This window comes from Arachis duranensis, chromosome 4 (genome assembly GCF_000817695.3).
Source record: "Arachis duranensis cultivar V14167 chromosome 4, aradu.V14167.gnm2.J7QH, whole genome shotgun sequence".
Lineage (NCBI taxonomy): Eukaryota > Viridiplantae > Streptophyta > Magnoliopsida > Fabales > Fabaceae > Arachis > Arachis duranensis.
In genome coordinates, this window is record NC_029775.3 from 95,531,593 (window position 1) to 95,546,830 (window position 15,238).

At 40.4% G+C, this 15,238-nt stretch overlaps 1 long non-coding RNA gene across 1 annotated transcript in view; it reads left to right on the plus strand.

The window, feature by feature from the left end:
• LOC127746766 (uncharacterized) overlaps positions 1–4,537 on the plus strand; it is a 64,503-nt gene extending 59,966 nt beyond the window's left edge. The window contains exon 2 of the long non-coding RNA XR_008008477.1: positions 4,480–4,537. This is a non-coding gene — a long non-coding RNA (uncharacterized LOC127746766). The remainder of the gene's footprint in view (positions 1–4,479) is intronic.
• The last annotated feature ends 10,701 nt before the right edge of the window (positions 4,538–15,238 follow it).

Genomic DNA, 15,238 nt, shown 5'->3' on the forward strand with positions numbered 1-15,238 from the left:
GTCTTCAAGAATTCGGAGAAAAAAAAAATACCTAATCTAAGCAACAAGATGAACCGTCAGTTGTCCAAACTCAACAATCCCCGGCAACGGCGCCAAAAACTTGGTGCACGAAATTGTGATCACTACAACTCAAATAATCCAAAAACTTGGTGTTCAACACCATGGCATAAACACAACTTCGCACAACTAACCAGCAAGTGTACTGGGTCGTCCAAGTAATAAACCTTACGCTAGTAAGGGTCGATCCCACAGAGATTGTTGGTATGAAGCAAGCTATGGTCACCTTGTAATTCTTAGTCAGGCAAACTCAAATGGTTATGAATGATGAATAAAACACAAAGATAAAGATAGAGATACTTATGCAATTCATTGGTGGGAATTTCAGATAAGCGTATGAAGATGCTTGGTCCCTTCCGTCTCTCTGCTTTCCTACAGTCTTCATCCAATCCTTCTTACTCTTTTCCATGGCAAGCTGTATGCAAGGGTTTCACCGTTGTCAATGGCTACCTCCCATCCTCTCAGTGGAAATGTTCAACGCACCCTATCACGGCACGGCTATCCATCTGTCGGTTCTCAATCAGGCCAGAATAGAATCCAATGATTCTTGTGCGTCTGTCACTAACGCCCCGCCCTCAGGAGTTTGAGGCTCGTCACAGTCATTCAATCATTTAATCCTACTCAGAATAACACAGACAAGGTTAGACCTTCCGGATTCTCTTGAATGCCGCCATCAGTTCTAGCCTATACCACGAAGATTCCAGTTAAAGAATCCAAGAGATATCCACCCAATCTAAGGTAGAACGGAGGTGGTTGTCAGGCACACGTTCATAGATGAGAATGATGATGAGTGTCACGGATCATCACATTCATCAAGTTGAAGAACAAGTGATATCTTGGAACAAGAACAAGCGGAATTGAATAGAAGAACAATAGTAATTGCATTAATACTCGATGTATAGCAGAGCTCCACACCTTAATCTATGGTGTGTAGAAACTCCACCGTTGAAAATACATAAGAACAAGGTCTAGGCATGGCCAAATGGCCAGCCTCCCATTGAGGGTTCAATCATAAAAACATGATCAAAAGATTAAAATACAATAGTAAAATGTCCTACTTATAGAGAACTAGTAGCCTAGGGTTTACAGAGATGAATAAATGACATAAAAATCCACTTCTGGGGCCACTTGGTGTGTGCTTGGGCTGAGCATTGAAGCATTTTCGTGTAGAGACTCTTCTTGGAGTTAAACGCCAGCTTTTGTGCCAGTTTGGGCGTTTAACTCCCATCCTTGTGCCAGTTCCGGCGTTTAACGCTGGGAATTCTGAGGGTGACTTTGAACGCCGGTTTGGGCCATCAAATCCTAGGCAAAGTATGGACTATCATATATTGCTGGAAAGCCCAGAATGTCTACTTTCCAACGCCGTTGAGAGCGCACCAATTGGGCTTCTGTAGCTCCAGAAAATCCACTTCGAATGCAGGGAGGTCAGAATCCAACAGCATCTGCAGTCCTTTTCAGCATCTGAATCAGATTTTTGCTCAGGTCCCTCAATTTCAGCCAGAAAATACCTGAAATCACAGAAAAAAACACAAACTCATAGTAAAGTCCAGAAGAAAAACACACAAACTCATAGTAAAGTCTAGAAAAGTGAATTTTAACTAAAAACTAATAAAAACATACTAAAAACTAACTAGATCATACCAAAAACATACTAAAAACAATGCCAAAAAGCGTACAAATTATCCGCTCATCAATTGACGCCCTGGTAGATGCTTCCTTCGGGTATAGATATCTCTCGTTTATGGATGCATACTCGGGGTACAACCAAATCCCCATGTATCCACCAGATCAAGAAAAAACCTCGTTCTTAACACCGAAAGCAAACTACTGCTACATTGTGATGCCTTTCGGTTTCAAGAACGCAGGAGCTACTTATCAAAGGCTAATGAATAAAGTCTTCTTGGATCACATTGGAAAGATCATGGAAGTCTACGTGGACGACATGCTAATAAAAACACAAAGAGAAGAGACATTGTTGTCCGACCTGGCCCAAGTGTTCGACACCATAAGAAAGCATGACATGCGACTCAATGCCACGAAATGCACCTTCGCAGTAGAAGCGGGCAAATTCTTAGGTTTCATACTCACACAAAGAGGAATTGAAGCAAATCCAGACAAATGTCAGGCCATACTCAACATGAAGAGCCCAACTTGTGTCAAAGAAGTACAGCAACTCAACGGGAGATTGGCCGCCCTATCCCGATTTTTAGCAGGAGCTGCGATAAAATCTCTTCCCTTCTATGCTACTTTAAGAAAAGGAAAACAGTTCGAGTGGACACCAGAATGCGAGCAAGCCTTCCAAGACTTTAAGAAATTCTTAGGACAGCCACCTATCCTATCTCGACCACGAGAAGGAGAACTACTCATATTATATCTCACAGTAGGAAGCCGGGTAATAGCCTCAGTACTGGTCAGAGAAGATGAGAATGGACAACAACCCGTCTACTTCATTAGCAAAGCACTACAGGGATCCGAGCTGAACTACCAGAAAATAGAAAAATTTGCCTATACTCTCATCTTAACATCCCGACGACTCCGCCCTTACTTCCAAGCTCACACCATTAAAGTTCGAACTAACCAGCCCTTAAAAGGAATATTGCAGAAAACAGATTTAGCGGGCAGAATTTTACATTGGGCAGTCGAGTTGTTAGAATTTGACCTCCAATATGAAGCTCGAACGGCCATCAAATCACAGTATCTGGCTGACTTTATCGCAGAATTCATAGATGCCCTGGAAACCCTCACTGAATGGAATCTCTATGTAGACGGCTATTCAAATAAAACTGGAAGCGGCGCAGGCGTAATAATAGAAAGCAACCAAAGAACCCAAATTGAGCTCTCCCTCAAGTTTGGATTCCCGGCCTCAAATAACCAAGCAGAATATGAAGCATTATTAGCTGGTTTGAAGTTGGCTGAAGAGGTGGGAGCTCAAAAAATCAACATTTACAGTGACTCACAAGTGGTCACATCATAAATAACAGAGAGCTACCAAGCCAAAGATCCCACCATAAAAAGGTATTTAGATAAGACCAAGGAACAGCTCGGACAAATCGGGGAATATAAGATCTGCCACATACCCCGCGAACAAAATGCCCGAGCAGATGCACTCTCGAAACTAGCCAGCACCAAACCAGGGGGCAACAATAGAAGCCTCATCCAGGAAATGATACAGAACCCGTCAATTTCAGAGGAAGAAAAAGTCCTAGCTATAGTAAACCAGGACCAAGGATGGATGACCCCCAAAATCAACTACCTCAAAACAGGAACACTCCCGACAGAAGAAAAGGAGGCTAAAAGGCTAAAAAGGGAGGCACAGTACTACACCATCATAAACAACATACTGTACAAAAGAGGGATCTCAGTACCATTGTTAAAATGCATTCCGACCTCCCACATAAGGGAAGTGTTAGAAGAAATACACGGTGGCATTTGTGGCAACCATCTCGGAGCACGGGCTCTTATAAAAAAAGTACTCCAGGCAGGGTTCTATTGGCTAACATTACAGAAAGAAGCCACAGACTTTGTAAAGACATGTCCACCATGTCAGAAACATGCCAACTTTCACATCGCCCCGCCAGAAGAGCTCATCAGCGTGACTTCTCCTTGGCCGTTTGCAAAATGGGGACTCGATCTTCTCAGCCCCTTTCCCCAGGGATCAGGACAAGTTAAATTTCTCATAGTAGGGATAGACTACTTTACAAAGTGGATCGAGGCAGAACCCCTAGCTAACGCCACCGCCTACCTATATAGAAACATTGTTACAAGGTTTGGAGTTCCATATTCAATAACCACAGATAATGGCACTCAATTCACAGATGCAGGCTTCAGAAAACTAGTAGCCGACTTGAATATAAAGCACCACTACACCTCCGTCGGACATCCACAGGACAATGGACAAGTGATGAGCGGATAATTTATACGCTTTTTGGCATTATTTTTAGTATGTTTTTAGTATGTTTTAGTTAGTTTTTATTATATTTTTATTAGTTTTTATTTAAAATTCACTTTTCTGGACTTTACTATGAGTTTGTATGTTTTTCTGTGATTTCAGGTATTTTATGGCTGAAATTGAGGGACCTGAGCAAAAATCTGATTCAGAGGCTGAAAAGGACTGCAGATGTTGTTGGATTTTGACCTCCCTGCACTCGAAGTAGATTTTCTGGAGCTACAGAAGCCCAATTGGCGCGCTCGCAATTGCGTTGGAAATTAGACATCCTGGGCTTTCCAGCAATATATAATAATTCATACTTTGCCCGAGATTTGATGGCCCAAACAGGCGTTCCAAATCAGCTCAAGAATTTCCGGCGTTTAACGCCGGAACTGGCACAGAAGTGGGAGTTAAACGCCCAAACTGGCACAAAAGCTGGCGTTTAACTCCAAATGTATTTTCAACGGTGGAGTTTCTACACACCATAGATTAAGGTGTGGAGCTCTGCTGTACCTCGAGTATTAATGCAATTACTATTGTTCTTCTATTCAATTCAGCTTATTCTTGTTCTAAGATATCACTTGTTCCTCAACTTGATGAATGTGATGATCCGTGACACTCATCATTATTCTCACCTATGAACGTGTGCCTGACAACCACCTCCGTTCTACTTTAAATTGAGTGAATATCTCTTGGATCTCTTAATCAGAATCTTCGTGGTATAAGCTAGAATTGATGGCGGCATTCAAGAGAATCCGGAAGGTCTAAACCTTGTCTGTGGTATTCTGAGTAGGATTCAAGGATTGAATGACTGTGACGAGCTTCAAACTCATGATTGTGGGGCGTTAGTGACAGACACAAAAGAATCACTGGATTCTATTCTGACATGATCGAGAACCGACAGCTGAATAGCCGTGTTGTGACAGAGCGCGTTGAACATTTTCACTAAGAGGACGGGACTGTACCCTTTGACAACAGTGATGCCCAACATACAGCTTGCCATGTAAAGGAGTAAGAAGGATTGGATGAAGACAGTAGGAAAGCAACGAGACGGAAGGGACAAAGTATCTCCATACACTTATCTGAAATTCTCACCAATGAATTACATAAGTATCTCTATCTTTATTTTATGCTTTATTCATAAATCATCTATAACCATTTGAATCTGCCTGACTGAGATTTACAAGATGACTATAGCTTGCTTCATACCAACAATCTCTGTGGGATCGACCTTTACTCGCGTAAGGTTTATTACTTGGACGAACCAGTGCACTTGCTGGTTAGTTGTGCAAAGTTGTGATGAAGAGTTGAGATCGCAATTGAGCGTACCATGTTGATGGCGCCATTGATGATCACAATTTTGTACACCAACAGGCCGAAGCCGCCAACAAAGTCATATTGGCCAGGTTAAAACAGAGATTACAAGATGCAAAGGGAGCCTGGGCAGAAGTCCACAGGTCCTATGGGCATATCGAACGACACCACATTCCACCACAAAGGAATCCCCCTTCCGGTTAGCATACGGAATAGAGGCAATGATTCCAGTAGAGATTGAGGAAAGATCACCTAGAGTAGTTCATTACAATGAGGGAGCAAACTCCCAACTTCGGAGGGAAGAGCTCTACCTACTACCTGAAATCCAAGAAAGAGCTCGGATCAGGGAGGAAGCTCAAAAGCGCCGAATGGCTTCCAGATATAATCAAAAGGTAGTACCGAGAAGTTTTACAGAGAATGATCTTATCCTAATATGAAATGATATTGGAACAACTCGACCAGGAGAAAGAAAGCTGGCAGCAAACTGGAAAGGACCCTACCGAGTTATAGAAGTACTTGAGAAGGGCTACTACAGACTGTCCGAACTCGATGGATGAGAGCTTCCCAGATCATGGCACGCCTGCAACCTAATAAGGTACTACAATTAGGAAAGGTAAAGGATCTCATTATTGGATGCACTCTTTTTCCTGAAAAGGTGTTTTAATGAGGCACCAGGTTGAGACTTAGACACTATCCAACTTAAAAAGATGAAAAAATTCCCACATGTATATATTTTGCACTTTTGTTTGAATAAAATTTATTCAGATATTCTACAAAGATTTCAAGACGCATTAATCTGAAGTATTCATTGTCCGATTATAAAGCAACAGATCGACAGAAAGTGAAAAACAATTTCACTGCACAATCACGATAAAGATAACCGTCCGATAAAGGTGAAAACGCGATTCACCCAAAAGACGATCTAAAGATGCCAACCACTTTCTACAAATCGGCAAAGATGAACACAGAATAATGTAAGAAGTTATCGAAAGCAATCCAAAAAAGAGCCTGACAAGGTCTTACAGATAGCTAAAATAATAACTTAAAGACTGGCCGACGTTTAGAAGTCAGACCAAGTCAACCCAAGTTATAAGTAAACCCTGGAAAGAGGTCTGGCCAACCCTATTAAAGAGGATTACTTTAACTTAAGAAGAGATTGACCTAACAAAGTCGGTTTCCTACAAAACAAAGTTATAAAAGTAATCCCTGAAAGAGACCTGACAAAGGTCCTAGAAGGAGGATTACAAAAATAACTTAGAAAGAGATCGACCTAACGAAGTCGGTTTCCTACAAAACGAAGTTATAAAAGTAATCCCTGAAAGAGACCTGACAAAGGTCCAAGAAAGAGGATTACAAAAATAACGTAGAAAGAGATCGACGTAACAAAGTCGGTCTCCTATGAAACAAAGTTATAAAAGTAATCCCTCAAAGAAACCTGATCAAGGTCCAAGAAAGGGGATTACCGAAATAACTTACAAGGGACTCCTGCAAAAGAATCGGTTACGGAGCGCCAAAAATACGTACAAAAGTGAGAAAACTGAGAAACAAGTCGGACCCACATCGACACAAACTCAAAGGATCCAAGCCATAAACAAAACGCACAAAGCAATCTCAAGAAGTCGAGCTGCAAGGTTCCAGCATTCTTAGAAAGCAGAAGAGAAAACAAGTCAAAAACCTTGATATAATCTATAAAGTTATAAAAGCCTCGGCGGCCATCAACACCTACCAAAGATAGCGAGCTACTCTTTGTTTTTTAAAATAAAAGTTGCTAAAACAAGCAACTAGAAACCGTCAGCAAAATAAACAAAGTTTTAAAAGAGCCCACAAGCCGGGCCAACTGCATAAATATCTAGAAAGAGTTCAGCAACCATCAGGAGCCTTCTTGGCAGCATCAGGACAAGGAGAAGGAGGGCGAGTCTGAATAGGCACAGCATCTATAGTTCCATCCTCCCGGTTCAAAACCTGGCAATCCGAATCAGGTGTAACCAGAGGAGCAGAAGAGGTCGACACTTTGGCAGAGGACACAGGGGGAGGATCAGTATCATTATCACCCTCGTCATCAGGGACAATCTTGCCATCCCTAACAACGTTGCCTAGGCTGAAAAAGGCGAGATCGGCCTCGGGAGCAATGACCCGAACTTGCTCCTTCAAGTTTTCGTAAGTAGCAGTCACGCTGCCAATAAGATGACCTTGGAGCTCAGAATAATCTTTCCGGGCATTCTCCAACTCCCCCCTCAGACGCATCACCTCCCGATAAGTCGTAACGTAACTCTCCTTATGCATCAGGGTTGTGTCTTCGGCCAACCTCAAAGAAGCTGCCAGTGAAAGGGAACTCGCCTTCTCATTCTCTAGATCCTTCTCCAACTTGGTCACCTTTAATTCAAGTTCCTCCTTCAGCCCCTTCATCCGGTCAAACTCCTGCTTTGCCTCCTCCATAAATGCTTTGGTAGCATGGAGAAGAAGATTCTGAGCAGTCTGGTATATAGCAGCCGCCATATACGCTATCTGTACGTGATTTCGGGCCATAAATTCCAAATGATGGAGGATGGACACATCGTCCATTGAGAGGGTACCATAGGGACCGATTTGCTGATCCACAAATTCAATGGCATTAAAATCGGGAGCGTTGAGGTCAAAAGGCTCAGCTTTTTTTGTTTTTTATTGAGAGGAGCAACAAAAGGAGCAGCAGAAGTAGGGTGAGGATCCACCAGATGAACTCGGGGAGTAGGGATCACCTTCTTCACCCCAGGGGAACTCGGCACAGACGGCTTCACGTGCACTTGGGAGGATCCTTCCCCAGCCGCCTTGGCTGAGATATTTTTGGCAGCAGTCGCCCCCTGCGCTCTTTTAAAAGCTTTTATGGATTCATTATTCTTCATCGCCTCTGCAAATAAAACAGAAATTAAGCTACAAGTCGGAAAAGACAGTTACGGGTAATATAAAACAGATAAAAAAGGAAACACGAAATACCCAGCTCAGTTTGAAGAAGAGAGGGATTGGTTAGAAATTTCTTTGTGTCGAGATGGGGAGGTTGACCCCAGTGTTCTTCCAAGACAGTCACAAAGGCTCACTCACACAACTAGAAAATGGATTAATACAGACAGATTTACAGACGGATTTGGTCTTTATTACAGACGGATTTTTGGTTACCGACGAAATTACCGATGGATTTTGTCCCTCTGTAAAAGCCCCGTCGGAAATTATTTACCGACGGATTTTTTCCGTCAGAAAATTACAGACGAATTTTTACCAGTTACCGATGGATTTTCCCTCTGTAAATTTTCTATCCATTTTCCAAAGGCGACGAACTTTCCGGCAGATTTTTCGTCTGTAATTACAGACGGATTTTCAGACGGATTTTCCGTCTGTAATTACAGACGGATTTTTCGACGGATTTTCTGTCTGTAATTACAGACGGATTTTCAGACGAATTTTCCGTCTGTAATTACAGACAGATTTTTCGACAGATTTTCCGTTTGTATTTTGAACTTTGGAAAATCATCCCACGGTCTGATTACAGACAGAAAATTCGTCTGTAAATCCGTCAATAAGGTAAAATATAATTTTTTTTATTTTTCTAATTGCAAAATAAACTTGTTTTCATACAAAATAAATATAAAAAAACTCAACTCAACTCAAATAAATTATATATTATTTTTTTCTTCTTTGAGATATATGAAAAATAGATTATCTATATAATATCTCTTTGCATATAACTCTACTTATTCAATAATATACACTTGTACATCCATATGGAGTGAAAATTACATTCATGTCTCACAAACATTAGTAGAGTAGTATCCTTAGAATTTTCTAAAATTTCTTGAACAATGCAGCCAATGTCACACAGAATGTTACTGCTAGTGGGTGCCATTAAGCCACGGAGGAGCTCGATGCTCTGCACACACAGCAAACAAAGCTTGATGCTATACAAAATATGCATTAACCAACACCAAACCTTTAAATGAAATTCAGATTTCCAGCAAAATAATTTTTATGACCAAATATGCAGCTTAGTCATTAAAAAAGGCTCCAGTATGATTCAGCATGTTAAAGATACAAAATCGATCATTAAGTCCAATCATCTCTAGGAGTGAAACATTGCAACCACAGTATTGAAGGATTCTAAACATCAAGCATGAATTTAAGAATTGAAGAATTTCAAACACCATATTACTTGAAACAATGCATATGAACCCCAACTCCGGGCGTATGCAACAAAAATTACAAAATCAGACTCACTAGACGCCTGCGTCAGTTTTTCATTGTTTCCCTTCCCTTAATACCATGTAAACTTTCATTTTCAATAACTTGTGTTTTGTTGTTGTTGCTGGTTTAGGCATATACAAGTCTGTTAACAGAAGGCCGTAAAAAAATATACCTGAAATGCCACACCAATGCACTCCCCTTGGTCATTGAATGCTGGGCCACCGCTGTTACCTAAAATCAAAAGTTGTAAACGATGGCTATTAAATCAATGCACATAGTTCCATATAAGAGGAAGTTGTTTTTCCAACAGTTCTTAGAATAATAAGAGGCTGGAGAATTTTTTTGCTGGAGAGGAGGTGAAACAATCAAACAACTATAAGATCTACTGACCAGGATTTATTGCAGCATCAATTTGAATACCCAACAAATCAGACGATCCATGAGCATATGATGTGACCTGATTACAGGTTTTTTCAATAACTGAGCACTAAAACCATAGAGTAAAACACTTTTATTGATTTTACGGCATATAAAAATGGTAATTTTATGTTCAATATATCAAACCTCAATGCGAGATATAACTCCCTTTGTCACTGAAATTGTGTCTCCTCCAAGTGGATATCCCACCACAGTAACAGAATCCTACAAGTTACAAGACAAGTATACAAAAATTTCAGTTGATCAGCATGCAAATAGAAATATATTCTATGACAAATTATATGGTATATATTCTTTTAACATTTTCCATTGAAACACTGAGAATTTTCAAATTAAAAAAAAAGGGAAAAAAATAAAAAGAAAGCTATTTCAAACCTGAAGATGCGGCAATCGTCCTAATCTGAGAGGTTCCACATCTCTCCAGAATTCATCACTTTCTACTGAAAGCAAAGCTATATCACAATCAACACCTCTGGCTAAAACCTGTACAGTTCATTCACTGAGAGTAAAGTAACTATATGAACATGTCATGAGTTAGAAGCTATATATCCTTCTAAGCAAACATGCAAAACTTGCACTTTACAATGAATTCACTCCAAGTTTAAAAGCAAGGTATAGCTTACAAGTAAACCTCAGATATATCAAATTTTCCTGCAATAATACAATTTTAGTGACTTATTCACTAATACTTCTTAATGTCCTTACTCACTACTATATGAGATATTTAAGCAAACTGCTCTTCACGTAATACTCATTTTTTTAATGAAAAAAGGACAAGACCTTCATAGAGACACACCTTAGCCACGTATTTTGTATCATCCCCTCTTCTCTTAACTTTAACCTGCAATAAACCACAACAATGAAAAAGTTGGCAGCTATTTATAATCTTTCGGCAACTAATTCTAAGATCTATGAACATAATATAATTTATTAATAAAATTTATATTGTAGGATCTACATCCTGGAGAAAATATGACCCTTAAGGAAATTACCTGTGTATCATGTTCCACACAATGTGCATTGGTTATTAGTTTCCTACCTCCAATCATAAATGCACTGCAAAAAAGGTGGCTTGTAAGATTAAGAATGAATCCATTTTTACTATTCTACTGTTAAGGTTTTCAAAGGATAAAGAGGATAGTTTTATATGATTAATATAATTTATTTAAAATAAAGACCTTTCTTAATATGAAAATATGGCAGTTAAATATTATTAGTTATTAATTTCCGTTATTAGTTATTAGGTCAAACATGAACAATTGTTTGAAGAGAACGGATAATAGTGAACTAGAAAAAGCTGATATATGTTTGAATGAAAATGAATTCCAAATAGAAAGTAAAAGTTACCATGATTATGCCTTTGACATTCTCCTTTGTTAGTGTGATGCAGTTCTGCAAATCATCATCAGATTCATTATTCAACTTATTTCATTAAAAATTACCGTACATATTTTTCCCAAAATTTCATACAAGTTGGCGCCAATCTGCTGAATTTTCTGCAGCAAGCAATTTAACAACTTTATATGCCAAATTTTGCATCAAAGCTTTTAACATTCCTAAAACCACAAGAGCTCAAATTTAAACAACTTGCCAAAATTAAAATGAACAAGGACATGAAAAATCAGCAAAGGCAGCACAAGGTGTAAAGTAGTTTCTATTGGTAAGTATTAAGCAAATGAAAAATCAAACTCTTTCACGAATGAAAATAGCAAAGTACCTTTGAAAACAAATCTTCTACTTCTCTTTCACGAATATCACCAGGGAGGTTCCCAACGTAGACTATTCTGCTCCCACGCCTACTCATTTTCAATCTGCGGCAATAAAATAATCGAAAAATAAGGAACAACAATAAAACTGAAAGGTGATTAGAAGACCTAAAATTAAGCTAATTCAGCCAGCAATTTCAATTCTCAGCAGAATAAAAATAGAACATCAAAAGGGAGAGAATACAGAGGAAAATAAAATTGTACAATTGAATTAGAGAGAGGATATAGAGACTGTTGGGGGTGGAGAAGGGTTGAAATGGGCGAAAGGGATTTTATTTTACCTCTGATGATGAGACGGAATTAGGGATCGGTAGGTTTGCAGTGGAAGGCCTCCAGGTTAGGGTTTTTCAATTTTGTTTAGAGGAAGGTGAAGCCACGACGCAGGAGAAAAAGCAGAGCGTTACGGGTTTCAGCCATGGAGGAAGGAGCGACGTTTGAAGGCTTACGACAGAGTGAGCACGACGGAGGCTTTGAGACGGAGGGAGCGTCGATGGAGGGAGCGGCAAAGCAGGGGTTGGAAACACGACGAAGTTCTGGGATTAGGGTTGGAGGCGCGACGAAGCTCTGGGGTTAGGGTTGGATGCGGCGGCGGAGGGAGCCCGTACGACACAAGGGACGGCGGAGAGAGATCTGTGACGCCAGCGACAGAAGAAATTGGTGCGACAGAGAGAAGAAGCAACTCGGTGACGGAGAGAGGAACAAGCTCATTTGATATGGGTGGATTGTAAATGGATCGAGTGGATAGAGATAAGATTAGTGTTATCTCAATATTTACCGACGGAAAATTTAAATTACAGACGAATTTTCTGTCTGTAATAATTTAATAAAACGCAGCGTTTTGTCTATTTAATTACAGACGGATTTTCCGTCTGTAACCATTTCTCATGGAAAAAAATTAATTTTTCCGACGGAATTATCGACGGATTCTATTTTCCGTCTGTAATTTATGCTAATCCATTTTTTTTGTTTTCTGACAAAAAATCCCTCTGAAATTCCCTCTGTATTTCAGTGAGATAAAATCCGTTGGAAATATCCGTCTGTAATAACTAATTTTCTAGTAGTGTCAGCCTCATCCAACATTTCCCACGTATATCGGGACACCCTCACATCTTTTTGCCATTCCAAGGGAAAAGCAGGCTCGTCATTTTCATCCAGAAAGAAGGGCCGAGCTCCTTCAATAGCTCGGACCTTGAAAAAGTAGTTTTTAAAATCACGGAATGACTCATCAAACATGGAAAAAACCTTCTTTCCTTGGGTAGAGCGAAAGGAGACCCAAGCTGCCTTCTTTTTTACCACTCCGGGCTTAGTCAAGACAAACAGATAGAAAAAGAGAGATTGGGAAGCAGGGATACCAAAACCAATTCACAACAATTGAAAAATCTTTATGAAACCCCAGGAATTAGGGTGAAGTTGAGAGGGGGTGACATTACAGGACCATAACAGGTCGATCTCAAATTTAGTGAAGGGAAGGGTGATACCCAACTGAAAAAAAAAAGTCATAAACATAGAAGAAAGGGCGATCGTCAACAACCCGAGTAGAGAAGCAGACTCTCTCGTCAGAAGAGGGAGGGACAAGTTCATAATTCTTCTCACCACCAGACTTACTACAAACACTATGAAACTGCCTAAGCTAAGCACAAAACTCAGAATCAACCAGCAAGACACACATGAGAACCATGGAGTCCACCCAATCGGCCATACCCGCAGGAACCTGGGAAGGCATCTCTACAACGTTATTTCGGGAAGACATGAGGCCAACTAAAATCCTACAAAAAGAAAAGAAGAGCGGATTACTTTAAAAAACATCTCGGATGAGGGGCAAAACAACTCGATGGACGAACAAACAGAAAAGGAAAACCCCAAGACTCAAGCCAAAAGTCCTGGGGCATCCCTTGGAGGCAGTAACAAAGCAAAGCTTTTTAGGAAATCTCTACAGCTCACGTCTTGACACTCCACAAATCATGTGATGTTTTCTCAGCTCTACACAAAACTCAGCGTCCACAACAGAGACACACATCAAGACAAGGGAGTCCAGCCAATTGGACATCCCCTCGGGAACTTTGGAAGACATCTCTACAATGTTATTGCGAGAAGACATGAGGCCAACTAATCCTACAATAAGAAAAGAAGAATTGGATTACTAAAAACATTTCGGACAACTCGACTAATATGATACTAAAGAACAAACAGAAAAGAAAAACCCCAAAACTCAAACCAAAGTCTTGGGGCATCCTTTGGAGGCAGTAACAAAGCAAGGTTTCAAGAAAAATCTACAGCTTACGTCCCGGCATCTCTCAAACAAGAAAAGAAGATTTCGAATAAACAAACGTTGCAAACGTTTCAAAAAAGTAAAGTAAAAACACAAAAGTCATCAAAGCCACTATCTTTCTACAGTCTATCAGCAGAGAGCATTGTCAATGTCAAACATGCCAAGCGAAAAAAGTCAAAGACACAACCTTTTTCAGAATCAAGCAAAAACCATCATCAGAAGCACAAGCAGAAATGGTGATAACATTCAAAAGCCCTAAAAGCATCAAACAAAAAGGCGGAAAAGTTCATGCAAAAGACGAAGAAACTCCAGAACACACAGCGACCAGGCACAGCAAAAGGCAGAAAGATCCAAACTTTCTCCAAGAAAAATCAAAACTTTCTCAAAAATAAACATATAAAGTGACACGGAAAGAGGAAGGAAGAAGAACCAAACCTGGGAAAATAGGAGAAGTGGTGCGCGAAATTGTGAACAATACTTTTCACAACTCTCATAATCCCCGGTCATGAACCCCAAAAACTTGGTAGCTCAATACCATGGCATTACACAACTTCGCACAACTAACCAGCAAGTGCACTGGGTCGTCCAAGTAATAAACCTTACGCGAGTAAGGGTCGATCCCACGGAGATTGTTAGTATTGAAGCAAGCTATGGTCATCTTGTAAATCTTAGTCAGGCAAACTCAAATGGTAATGGTGATTAACGAAAATAACAAAAAGGTAAAGATAGAGATACTTATGTAATTCATTGGTAGGAACTTCAGATAAGCGCATGAAGATGCCTTCCCTTCCGTCTCTCTGCTTTCCTACTGTCTTCATCCAATCCTTCTTATTCCTTTCCATGGCAAGCTTGTGTAGGGTTTCACCGTTGTCAATGGCTACCTCCCATCCTCTCAGTGAAAACGATTGCATATGCTCTGTCACAGCACGCGGAATTCAGCTGTCGGTTCTCGGTCAGGCCGGAATAGAATCCATCGATTCTTTTGCATCTGTCACTAACGCCCCGCCTGCTAGGAGTTTGAAGCACGTCACAGTCATTCAGTCATTGAATCCTACTCAGAATACCACAGACAAGGTTAGACCTTCCGTATTCTCTTGAATGCCGCCATCAGTTCTTGCCTATACCACGAAGACTCTGATCTCACGAAATGGTTGGCTCGTTTGTCAGACGAGCACTCGGTTGTCAGGCGATCAACCATGCATCGTGCAATCAGGAAGCCAAGAGATAAACACTAGAGCCTTGTTGCTTTGTAGAACA